Source organism: Camellia sinensis, chromosome 14, assembly GCF_055761805.1.
Source record: "Camellia sinensis isolate YWXY chromosome 14, ASM5576180v1, whole genome shotgun sequence".
NCBI lineage: Eukaryota > Viridiplantae > Streptophyta > Magnoliopsida > Ericales > Theaceae > Camellia > Camellia sinensis.
The window spans coordinates 96658273-96672345 of NC_138974.1; positions in this window are offsets into that span (position 1 = coordinate 96658273).

The window sequence follows — 14073 nt, forward strand, 5'->3', positions numbered from 1 at the left end:
ATTCTCAATAAATTAGTTTGTAAATTCCAAGTAAATTCTCAATAAATTACACAGTAAATTCTAAGTAAATTCTTAGTAATTACTCAATAAATTTCTAATAAATTCTCAGTAAATTCCCAGTAAATTTTCAATAAATACTCAGAAAATTTCTTAGAAAATTCCTAGTAAATTCTCTGTAAATTATTCCCTAAATTCCCAGTGAATTACTTAGTAAATTTCCAGTAAATTACATAGTAAATTTCTAGTAAATTCTCAATAAATTCTTAGTAAATTACTTAGTAAATTTTCAGTAAATTATGAGTAAATTTTCAGTAAATTCTCAGCAAATTGCCAGTAAATTCTCCGGAAATTCTCAGTAAATACCCTGTAAATTCTTAGTAAATTACTCAGCAAATTCCCAGTAAATTCTCAGTAAATTACAAGTACATTCGCAATAAATTCAAAGTAAATTACTCAGTAAATTTTCAGTAAATTCTCAATAAATTGCTTAGTAAATTACTCATTAAATTCTCAGTGAATTACTTCAAAAATTCTCAGTAAATTGCCAGCAAATTCTTAATAAATTCCTAGTAAATTCTTAATAAATTTCTCAATAAGGTCCCTGTAAAATCTCTGAAAATTACTCTGTAAGTTCTCAGTAAATTTGTCACAACCCCATTCCGCCCCAATTAGAATGGTGCCATGATGGCCAGTAATCTGAGATTACCAAAGGCTAACTTACAAAAATTCACACAACAGAGTATACATATGGGGCTTACATGTGCGGAAGCATAAATTTAAATCTAAGTAGTCCATAAGAGCTATGCATAGATCAAATGAAATGTCATACATGGTTTTACAACTTGAATACAAATGAATTAAACTTAAACATTACATCTTGATCAAAAGGCTTCTTAAGCCGAAATATACAAAAGAAATGAACCAAAAGCTAAGAAGCATAATCTTCAAGATGCTAAAAAAACATGAATCCAAAACAAAGTTGCAAACAACATCTTAGGCATCACAACCTTCTTGCTCATCACCTACATATATATAAAGGGGGGAGGGTGAGCTTGGATACTTAGTGAATGATATAAGTAATAAAGGTTTGAATGAATGATATCTGAGATCTTCATCAAAACAATACATATCATAGTTTATAATAAAACATGGGATGAACCAAGTTCATCATTCAAAGTCTTTCAAAGCTTCTTGGGATGTTTACTAACATCTACATAATACAAAGGATGACATTCCAGACAAAACAAAAGAATAACCGTCCCAAAATCGAAGCACACCCGTTCACGACCGTCGGTGGCTGACCCGGAATCGGTTAGACAACCCACCTGGAAAACCGTCGGTGGCAAAACGTAACCCACCCGTACAAGACCGTCAGTGGTACCATCCGTACATGACCGTCGATGGCAAAGAGATATCTTAAGCAAAGGTGCTACATGTATTAAAGTCCCCTAACACGAAAGGACCTTCCAAGAATGTCATCAAAACAAAGATAATACTTGATACAAAAGCTAATGGATAATCATTCATACTTGATCAAATACTTTTCCAAAACAAAGCAAAGCAAAGCTTTTATCAAAATGTTATAACATAGCTTTATTAAAAATACCACTCACATAGCTCTTCGGACGTAGGGCTTAAGACAAGAATCCAAGACCTACAATCATATAGCAAAGTCTACTGAATGCATTTTAGGAAGACAAGAACAAGTGCTCAAAGATGGTTATGCAATGCACTCTCAAAACAAACTTTACATAGGTGAAAAAGATGTTCTGGAAGTTAAATCACTGTTTTTCTTCTTGGAAAAGCATGCTAGGTACCAACCAGGTCTCAGAATGGATGTGCAGAGATGATCTAGGCTAAAATGGCCTAGTTGGGTGAACTCATAAGGTCTTGGCCGAGGTTCCACACCTCTTGGCCAAGGTGTGGTCTCCTAGGCCTAGGTGTGCGGCTGCCTGCTGAGATGTTACAAGGTGCCGGCAAGGGTGTACCATGGTCGGCCTAGGTGTGCGGTGGTCGGTCTGGTGTGCATGCAAGATAGACCAAGGTGCAAGTGATCATGCAAGGTAGGCCAAGGTGAGATACGATACTTGGCCTAGGTGTGAGGTCTAGGCAAGAGTGGGTCTCAATGACCACACTTAAGGAAATGAAGTCTGGAAATCTGGGTTTCCCCCTTTGAAGAACATGAACATGAATAACATGAAGAACATGAACATGAAGAACATGAATGCAAAAATCATAACTTCTTATTTAAAATCTGAGATTTCATGATATAAGTTTGAAATCATGGACCTGGGTACCCATACTTGAAGATTTCAAGGAAACAAACACAAAAACATGGGACTTGATGCAAACTTTTGGATCAAAACATGGTTTTCTTTCAAGAACACAAGAACATTACTTTCTCTTTCTAAAACAAAACTTCAAATCAATGCATGGCTCATGAATCATGCTAGATCATGCAATGTGATCAAATAAACATAAAGAATAACAAGGGTAGATCAAGAATCTAACCTCCAAACACGGATCTAACAGTTCAAGGTATGAAGATCAAACTTGGAATTTAGCTCTCTCACTCTAAGAACTTCTTTTCCTCTTCCTAGAGCTTCTCTCTCTTCAATAGGAAAAGATATGGTAATGATATGGTTTCTCTACTGCCAGCTGACTTAACCCTCTGCTGGGACACGTGGCAACGCCGGATTGGATAACCTCAAAAAGGTACCAGAGTGAAAAGACAAGAGTATGACAAAGTGTGTATAATAAGTAAGGTGGCATGGGCATTAACAAGGCAATGATCTCAGATTAAGACATAGGCTTCGGCAAGTAAGGTCTCTCTAATCTCGGTTAGGAAGGATAACACTTGACCTAGCTGTGCCACACCTTGGCCTAGATGTGCCACACCTCGGTCTAGGCCATACTAGTCCCGGAACAAGATCGTTAGGTGCAGGGATCAAAGATGTTGGATGCCTAGATGATAACATCTCGGCCTAGGTGATGCACACCTCGGCCTAGATGATGCACATCTCGGTCAATATGCCTAGGTGACGGGGGAGGTCAACCAAGGTGATTCCAAGATGGTCCTAGGTGTTGGCGCTCAATGGCCTAGGTGTAAGAGGTTCAAAGGTGTGACCTAGGCATGAGGTAACAAAGGTAGGCAGCCTATGTTCAATACACAACGCAAGGAACAAAGCATGCATGTAACACTTAGGCAAAACACATAAGCACGAAACAAGACAGGGACCGTCACTTAGGCAAAACAAGTCAAAGTCTACAATGCAAGCTTAACAAGACAAAATCATGCAAATGCACATGAACGTGACTAAGACAAGAATGAGGGTTATTACAAAATAGTTATAAAATTCAAAGTAAATTACTTAGCAAATTACACAGTAAATTCTCAGTAAATTTTCTTTAAATTCTCAGTAAATTCCCAGTAAATTCTAAGTTAATTCCTAGTAAATTCCCAAAAAATTACTCAGTAAATTACTCGGTAAATTACACGGAAAATTACTCACTAAACTATCAGTCAATTACCCAGTAAATTCCGAGTAAATTCTTAGTAAATAACTTAGTCAATTCTCAATAAATTCCTAGTAAATTATCAGTAAATTCTCATTAAATCATTAAGTAAATTCTTAGTAAATTATCCTGTAAATTCTAAGTAAATTTTCAGTAAATTACGTAGTAAATTCCACGTAAATTCTCAGTAAATTTTTAACAAATTCTCAGTAAATTACTCAATAAATTTCCAGTAAATTACACAGTAAATTCTCATTAAATTCCTAGTAAATTCACAATAAATTACTTAGTAAATTCTCAGTAAATTACTCAGTAAATTTGCAAAAAATTCACTGTAAATTACATAGTAAATCACTCAGTAAATTCGCAGTAAATTCTCACAAAATTATTGACTAACTTACTCAGTACATTCCCAGTAAATTACTCGGTAAATTCTCTGGAAATTCTCAGTAAATTCCCTTTAAATACTTTGTAAATTACTCAGTAAATTCCAAAAAAATTCTCAGTAAATTAATTAGTAAATTCTGAGTAAATTCCTAGCAATTTTTCAGAAAATTTCCATTAAATTCTCAGTAAATTACTCAAGAAATTCCCAGTAAATTCTCAGTAAATTACTCAGTAAATTTCCTGTAAACTACTGAGTAAATTCTAAGTAAATTATGCAGTAAATTCTCAATAAATTTTTTGTAAAGTCCCAGTAAATTACATAGTAAATTCTCAATAAATTCTCAGTAAATTAGTCAGTAAATTCCCAGTAAATTACTGAGTAAATTACTCAGTTCATTGCTAGTAAATTACCAGTAAATTCTAAGTAAATTAAACAGTAAATTCCAAGCAAATTCTCAGTAAATTTCTAGTAAATTACTTTCTAAATTCCCAGTAAATTCTCATTAAATTAGTTAGTAAATAACCTGTAAATTCCCAGTATGTTCTCAGTAAATTCTCGGTAAATTTTCACTAAATTACACAGTAAATTCTTAATAAATTACTCTGTAAATTCGCAGTAAATTACTAAGTAAATTAAGTAGTAAATTCCCCACAAATTCTCATTAAATTCTCAATAAATTATTTGTAAAGTCCTAGTAAATTACATAGTAAATTCCCAGCAAATTCTCAATAAATTCTCAGTAAATTAGTCAGTAAATTTCCAGTAAATTACTGAGTAAATTACTCAATACATTCCACGTAAATTACCAGCAAATTCTAAGTAAATTAAACAGTAAATTCTAAGCAAATTCTCAGCAAATTACTTAGTAAATTCTCAATAAATTCCCAGTCAATTACTCAATAAATTACTCAGTAAATTCTCAATAAGTCACTCAGTAAATTCTCATTAAATTTCCAGTAAATTCCCAATAAATTACTTAGCAAATTCTTAGTAAATTCTCAATAAATTACTAAGTATATTACTCAGCAAGTTACTGAGTAAATTCCAAGTAAATTACTAGTAAATTCTTAGAAAATTACTCAGTAAATTACCCTAATAAATTCCCATTAAATTACTCAGTAAATTACTCAGGAAATTTTCTATAACTTACTCAAAAAATTATTCAGTAAATTCCTAGTAAATTCTCAGAAAATTACTCAATAAATTCTTAGTAAATTGCTCAGTAAATTCTCTGTAAATTACTCTGTAAATTCCCAATAAATTACTTAGTAAATTCCCATTAATTTCACAATAAATTCTCGGTAAATTACTCTGTAAATTCCCATTAAATCACTTTGTAAATTCTCAATAAATTACTTAATAAATTCCTAGTAAATTCCAAGTAAATTACTCAGAAAATGTTCAGTAAATTCCTAGTAATTCTCAGTAAATTACAAATATATTACTCATTAAATTCTCAGTAAATTACCCAATTAGTTCCTAGTAAATTCTAAATAAATTACTCAGTAAATTCTCGGTAACTCACCAAGTAAATACCTCGTAAATTCTCAGTAAATTACTAAGTAAATTCTCTATAAATTAGTTAGTAAATTCCCAATAAATTCTCAATAAATTCCCGGTAAATTCTCAGTAAATTACTCAATAAATTCTCAGTAAATTCTCAGTAAATTTGCAATAAATTCTCTGTAAATTACTCCGTAAATTCCCAGTAAATTTTTCATAAATTACTCAGTAAATTTCCAATAAATTCTCAATAGATTACTAGTAAATTCTCCGTAAATTACTCTGTAAATTCTCTGTAAATTACTCAGTAAATTCTCATTAAATTTTCAGTAAATCACACAGTAAATTTTTAGTAAACTACTTAATAAATTCTCAGTAAATTACTCAGAAAATTAGTTTGAAATTCCCATTAAATTCCCAGTTAATTACTCAGAAAATTACTTAGTAAATTCCTAATAAATTCTCAGTAAATTACTTAGTAAATTCTCATTAAATTACACAGTAAATTCCCAATAAATTCTCAATAATTACTCAGTAAATTAGTTAGCAAATTCTCATTAAATTCTCAACAAGTTCTCAGTAAATTACTCAGTAAATTCCCAGTAAATTCTAAAAAAATTCTCAGTAAATTACTCAATAAATTCCTGAAAAATTACTCAGTAAAATCCCAATAAATTCTCTATAAATTACTTAGAAAATTCTCAATAAATTCCAAATAAATTCTTAGTAAATTACTCAGTAAATTCCCAGTAAATTATCAATATATTATTCAGTAAATTCTCAGTAAATTACTTAGTAAATTTCCAGTAAATTCTCACAAATTACTTAGTAAATTCTCAGTAAATTCCCTGTAAATTACTCAGTAAATTCTCAGTAAATTACTAAGTAAATTCCTAGTAAATTCTCCATAAATTACTCAGCAATATCTTACAAAAATTATTCAATAGATTCCCAGTAAATTACTCTTAAAATTCTCGGTAGATTCTTTGTAAATTGCTTAGTAAATTCCCTGAAAATTCTCAGTAAGTTATCCAGTAAATTCTTAGTAAATTAAACAGTAAATTCCCAGTAAAGTCTCAGCAAATTACCTAATAAATTCTCAATAAGGTACTCACCAAATACTCAGTAAATTACTCAGTAAATTTCCAGTAAATTACTCAGTTAAATCCCCCTAAATTCCCTGTAAATTACTCAGTAAATTCTCAGTAATTACTCAGCAAACTCTCAGAAAATTTACTCCGTCGATTCTTTGTAAATTCCCAGTAAATTACACAATAAATTATCCGTAAATTACTCAGTAAATTCCTAGTAAATTTCAAATAAATTACCTAATCAATTTTTAGTAAATTCCCAGTAAATTGTCAGTAAATTACTCAGTATATTTCGCATTAAATTCTCAGTAAATTACTCAGTCAATTCCAAGTGACTTCTCATTAGATTACTAAGTAACTTCCTAGTAAATTAATCAGTAAATTACTCAGTAAATTCTCATTTAATTACTCAGTAATTACGCAATAAATTAGTCAATAAACTTTCAGTAAATTACTCAATAAATTCTTAGTAAATTTTCAGTAAATTCTCTGTAAATTAATTTTTAAATTCGCAATAAATTCTCAGTAAAGTATCCTGTAAATTCCCAGTCAATTCTCATTAAATTCCAAATAAATTACCCAGTAAATTCTTAGTAAATTCGCAGTAAGTTGTCAGCAAATTACTCAGTGAATTCTTAGTAAATTTTCAGTAAATTACTGAGTAAAGTCCCAATAAATTCTCAGTAAATTACTCTTTAAATTTTCAGTAACTTAGTCCATAAATTACCCGTAAATTTTTAGAAAATTAATCTGTAAATTACACAGTAAATTACTCAGTGAATTCCCATTAAATTCTCAGAAAATCACTCAAAAAATTCTTAGTAAAGTTTTTTTGTAAATTCCCAGTAAATTACTCAGTAAATTCTTAGTAAATTCCATATAGGATCCTAGTAAATTTTCAGTAAATTACCCTTTGAGTTCTCAGAAAATTCTCTGTAAATTTCTTAAAAAATTACACAGTAAATTACACAATAAATTCTCAATAAATTACTCAGCAAATTCCCAGTAAATTCTCGGTAAATTACTAAGTACATTAGTCAGTAAGTTATTCCGTAAATTCTCAGTAAATTACTCAGTAAATTCCCAGTAAATTCTCAATAAATTACTCAGTAAATTCTCTATAAATTATTTAGTAAATTACCAGTAAATTCTTAGAAAATTACTCAATAAATTCTTAGTAAATTCTCAGTAAATTACTCAGTAAATTCCAGAAAAATTACTTAGTAAATTCCCATTAAATTACTCAAAAAATTCAAGTAAATTCTCAGTAAATTACTTAGTAAATTCTCAGTAAAATACTCATTGAATTCTAAGTAAATTTCTGAGTAAATTCTCAGTGAATTACTAGGTACATTACTCAGTAAATTCTCAATAAATTTTTTAGTAAATTCTCAGTAAATTCCCAGTAAAATACTCAATATTTTACTCAGTAAATTCTCAATAAATACTAAGTAATATAGTCAGTAAATTCTAAGTACATTCTCAATAAATTACGCAACAAATTCCGAGTAAATTCTCAAAAAATAATTCCGTAAATTCCCAGTAAATTACTCAACAAATTCCCTTAAATTCAAAATAAATTCTCAGTAAATTACTCAGCAAATTCTCAGTAAATTCTAAGTAAAGTACTCAGTAAATTCCCATTAAATTTTCAGAAAATTACTCAGTAAATTCCCAGCAAATTCTCAGTAAATCACTCAGTAAATTCCCAATAAAGTCTTTATAAATTAGTTTGTAAATTCTTAGTAAATTCTCTGTAAATTAGTCAGGAAATTACTTGGTAAATTCCAAGTAAATTATCAGTAAATTCTCTATAAATTACTCAGAAAATTAGTTAGTAAATTCCCAGTAAATTTTCAGTAAATTGCTCTGTAAATTCTAAGTAAATTCCTAGTAAATTAGTCAATAAATTAGTCAATAAATTCTCAGTAAATTCTCAAAAAATTAATCAGTAAATTCCTAGTAAATTATTCATTAAATTCCCAGTAACTTCTCAATAAATTACTTAGCAAATTCTCAGTAAATTTCCAATAAATCCTCAGTAAGTTACTCATTAAATTGTCAGTAAATTACTCAGAACATTACTCAGTAAATTCTCAGTAAATTAATCAGTAAATTCCTAATAAATTCTCAATAAATTAGTCTTTAAATTCCAAGTAAATTATTAGTAATTACTCAGTAAATTTCTTATAAATTCTCAGTAAATTACACAGTAAATTCTCAATAAATACTCAAAAAATTATTTAGAAAATTTCAATAAATTCTTTGTAAATTATTCCGTAAATTCTTAGTGAATTACTCAGTAAATTATACAGTGAATTTCTAGTAAATTCTCAATAAATTCTTAGTAAATTACTCAGTAAATTTTCAATAAATTCTCAGCAAATTGCCAGCAAATTCTTAGTAAATTACATAGCAAATTCCCAGTAAATTCTTGGCAAATTAATCAGCAAAATACTTAGTAAATTTCTAGTAAATTCGCAATAAATTCAAAGTAAATTACTCATTAAATTGCAAGTAAATTACTCAGTAAATTTTCAGTAAATTACTTAGTAAATTCTCGGTAAACTACTCCAAAAATTCTCAGTAAATTACTCAATAAATTCTTAGTAAATTTCTTAGTAAATTACATAGTAAATTCTCTGTAAATTACTAGGTAAATTCTCAGTAAATTTCCTATAAAATTACTCAAAAAATTACTCTGTAAGTTCTTTGTAAATTACATAGCAAATTCTCAGTAAATTCTCAAAAAATTACTCAGTAAATTACACAACAAATTACTCGCTAAACTGTTAGTAAATTACCCAGCAAATTATCAGTAAATTCTCATTAAATTATTCAGTAAATTACTCAGTAAATTCCACGTAAATTCTCAATAAATATTCAGTAAATTATTTTGTAAATTCCAAGTAAATTCTCAGTAAATTATTGGGTAAATTCTCAGAAAATTACGCAGTAAATTTTTAACAAATTCTTAGTAAATTCTCAATAAATTTTCAGTAAATTAGTTAGTAAATTCCTAGTAAATTACTCTGTAAATTCCCACAAAATTTTCAGTAAATTCTCACACAATTACATAGTAAATTCTCATTAAATTCCCAGTAAATTCACAATAAATTACTCAGTAAATTCTCCGTAAATTACTCAGTAAATTGGTAGAAAATTCTCTGCAAATTTCATAGTAAATTCGTAGTAAATTCTCACAAAATTACTGACTAACTTACTCAGTATATTCCGAGTAAATTACTCAGTAAATTCTCTGGAAATTCCCAGTAAATTCCCTCTAAATACTTTGTAGATTACTTAGTAAATTACTCAGTAAATTCCTAGAAAATTCTCAGTAAATTAATTAGTAAATTCTGAGTAAATTCCCAATAATTTTTCAGAAAATTTTCATTAAATTCTTAGTAAATTACTCAAGAAATTCCCAATAAATTCTCAATAAATTACTCTGTAAATTCCTATTAAATTCTCAATAGATTACTCAGGAAATTACTCATGAAATTCTCAATAAATTTCTATAAAATTCTCAGTAAATTATCTAGTAAATTGTCTGATGGGTCGTTGAACACACCAAAATTAAATACTAAACTATACCAAATTCAATCAGAATAATGGCAAGTCCAGGTATCAATCCACAGGGACTATTGTGAAATTAAACTAATTTAATTGTCAAATTCCTAAATTAATTTTGATAAAAAGATTGGTTGTTTATAACCTAATTTAATAACGAATAAATTAAACTAAGGAATTAAATTATCAATAATAAATGAAATTGGGTTTACTGAATTGGGAAAAAATCCTAGGGTAGAGAATTCACCACTAACCACATAATTAGGGTTTCCAATTGAAATCAATTATGATATGGTTTGAACGGATTAATGCTTCGCAACTACAAGCTCAAAGCATTTAACAAGAAGATCATCACATTCAATGTACAAGCACGAACCATCTCAAGTAATACGAACCGTTCACTCTAAACTAAGGTAGTGATACGACTCGTTCCTCGCAGTATGGTTCGTCTCATACCTTGAATGTGAAAGAACAAAAAACAATTGTATGGATAACATTTAACAATCACAGAAAGTCAAATATTCGAAAGAATAATGAAAATTATATAAAACAAACTTCCAAATCACCATACAAATGTTCAAACCTTTACATAATTAAAAATCAAAAAGAAAACTACATAATTACATGGCTAGGGTTTCATCAAAACCCAAAAAAAGAAGACTAGCCACTCATGGAGGAGTGGAAGGAGGTAGAAAGAGAAGGAACCACCATGGGAGACATCTTGGAGCTTTTGTTTCTCTTCTTTTCCAAACCCTAGCCTCTCCCTTTAGGTCAAAACAACTTCCGAACCCTAATCCAGCCTTTTACTTGCCTTTTTATACTTCAAATCTCGTCCAAACAGGTTTAAAACGTCGGTTTGACTTTCCTAGAAAAAGTCAACACACGTGCGGAAAAGTCAACGCACGTGCGAAAAAGTCAACGCACATGCGGGAAAGTCAACTCTGTCCAAATTCTGTCTTTTTGCCCATTTTATGCTCCGACGATGTACAACCTGATTGACACTCAACACACATAAAGTATACAGTTTGACCAACAAGTGAAATTAAGAGATTCTAATTAACGGTCTCAATGATGTACATTTCGGCCTTAATCACATCCCCCAACTTACCACTTGCTAGTCCTCAAGCAAGTAAAATAAAATAAAATTAAACAAAATCTATCTATCTTCTCTTTCGTAGGAAAACGGTTGCATTTAGCATGTAACGCCCTCAAAATAACTACATTAAACCCATCAAATAAATATGCATTGATATATAAAAGTCCCACAACCTTACATTCATCAGAGTTTCATTACAAAAGTATTACATGTTAACAACAAAAGCAAAATGCCCTACGGGCTTACAGCTTTCCAAGTTAACACTTGGTTACAACAAAAGAGTACTAACTCATTTACATATTTAGCCCTTGGCTTGAATTTACATGTAATACATCAAAAATAAAACGACAAAAGTATGTCCGCCTCTAGCCTCCCAAGCTATGTCCTTGGAGGTGGCATGCTACCTGTACCTGAAAATGATATTCCCATATAGGGTGAGCCACAGCCCAGTAGAAATACACTAAACCAACCATGAACAATGACTAAAAGATTAGCAATTGATAGATGACCAACACTGATACATTCACATAAATCACATATTTATGTCATACGACTCATGAGTCCAAGTTACCTTTCATCTTCCCTTTTTCAACAGATAAGCATGTTAGCTCTATCATCATCTCAACAGATATGTATAACAACAATATCCCACATTCACAGATAAGCATATAAGCTATATCCACATTCTCAACAGATATGTATAACAACAATATCCCACATTCACAGATAAGCATATTAGCTATATCTATACTTCACAAAGATAAGCATATGAGCTTTATCTTCACTTCTCTAGACAAGCATATGAGCTGTATCTACGGAGTTCATCCCATATCTTCTCCCAACACTATCCGGTTTAGAGGTACATCCCCTATCTTCCCCTAAACCGCGGAGTACATCCCCCATCTCCTCCTCTACGCATAACGTATACAAACAAATTGGTTCTATATGCAATCACTCAATACATACAGTTAATGTATTCTATCAACCGTCAAATTCCATGACACATTCCATTGATTAGTTTCCGTTTGCCTAATCATCATGCATTGTCTACAACAATCACGACTATCCTCCACCGATAGCCCAAAGCAGTTATCTCTATACAGAAAATAAATGCACAATGGATATTCAATCAACATTTCAATTTGGTGAGTGATAAATAGTTCAACTACACCCCTTTTTCCCATACATTCCCAATCTCGACAATTCTATTTCATTTCCTCAATTCTCACAATTAATTACCCCAATTAATCAATCAATGTAATTAGGTCATTTTTCATAATTAACATCACAACCCTTGGGCCCCATTTTCATCAATGATTCAACATTTATTCCATTCCTCTATACCAAACATGCATCTAGGTTTATTATAAATAAAACCCCAACCTTTGTAAAATAACACAAAAGCCCCAAACTTTCACCAAATTTACCAAACCAACCCCAACATCTCAAAATACCAAAATTTAAAGACAAAATCCATAGAGAGGAGTAGGATATCCCTACCTCAAATTCGGAGCTCCAAGGGAGAAGAAGACAAAACCCAACGTGCTCCAAATCTCGAAATTTTCAGATTAAAATGTAGCCCTCGACGATCAACAACTTTTTTATAAAGGCCAAAGGTGAGCAAATCACTCCTACTAGATCAAAACCTAGAGAGAAGGTAGAGTTCTAGAGTGAGAGGCTCAACAATGGTGTTTTTGGAAAAGTAGGAGAGAGAAGAGAAAGTGAAAAAGTGATTTGAAAAGTCAAAACACGGAACTTAAACCCAGTCGACCCGCTCGAGCGTCAAACACCCCGCTCGAGCGTCACTCACAGACTCCCGCTCGAGCGCCAACAAACCCGCTCGAGCGACGAATACACACTCCCAGAACTTTTACAGAACCAGGCCATCGCTCGAGCTTCCAACTCCCCGCTCGAGCGGCACTCACACAACCCTGCTCGAGCGGCCAATACCACGCTCGAGCGTCCAACACTGCACAGAAAATACTGGATGGGTGCAATTCCCGCTCGAGCGCCAAAACCCCCGCTCGAGCGGACAGGTCAAAATCTAGGCAACTAGTTTTGGTTTCTAAACTCAACCAACCTGTAACAAACCTGCCCAACACATCCTATAACTCAAATACGAAGTAAAAGGATGTAAACAAGATAATAATCAACTATCAACATCCACAGACACATGTCCGGATCACTGTACAACAAGGGTAAATCTGGGATCGCTATATAGCATATGCAACAAGCCTTTAAACCACAAGGTTACCCCAAGTGGACGAGTAAAGTTTCGTGAGGGTTTCCAGAAATGATACCCACAAACATTAATATATTCATATATACTCAATAACAAATGACCACACTACTCCACCTAACAATCAACTTATGTGCCACTACAGTGTGATATTGCGACATCATGAGTCATTAAAGGCACAGTGGACAAGCATGAAGGAACCTATTGAGTCAAAACCACAATTCAGTTAATACAAAAGTAAAGTTCTCTGTACTTGTGCATGCTAGTAGACAAGTCATGAATACCCTCGGTGTAAAGTGCAATCTCCATATTAGTTAACTGTCCACTATAATAGCCCAGTGTAACTCATAATAACACCCAACATATACAGAAAAACTAACTTGTTGCAGCCAAGATTCTCAAAAATTTTTTTTTTTTTTTTTTTTGACTGTGCAATGTCCTGATCCATTAAGCTTTCTAATCAACCCATGTAGCAAGTTTTGGGCCAATGACTCCCAAACCAGACGGTTTTAGGGCATTAGGTGTAAAGACACCCCTACGGGCTTAATAACTCGAGTTGAAAAGGCTACGAATCCAAACTAGTCATTCTTCTTATTTTTCCTTAACTGTGCAATGTCCAAGTCCCTTAAGCTTTCTAATTAACCCATGTAGCAAGTTTTGGGCCAAT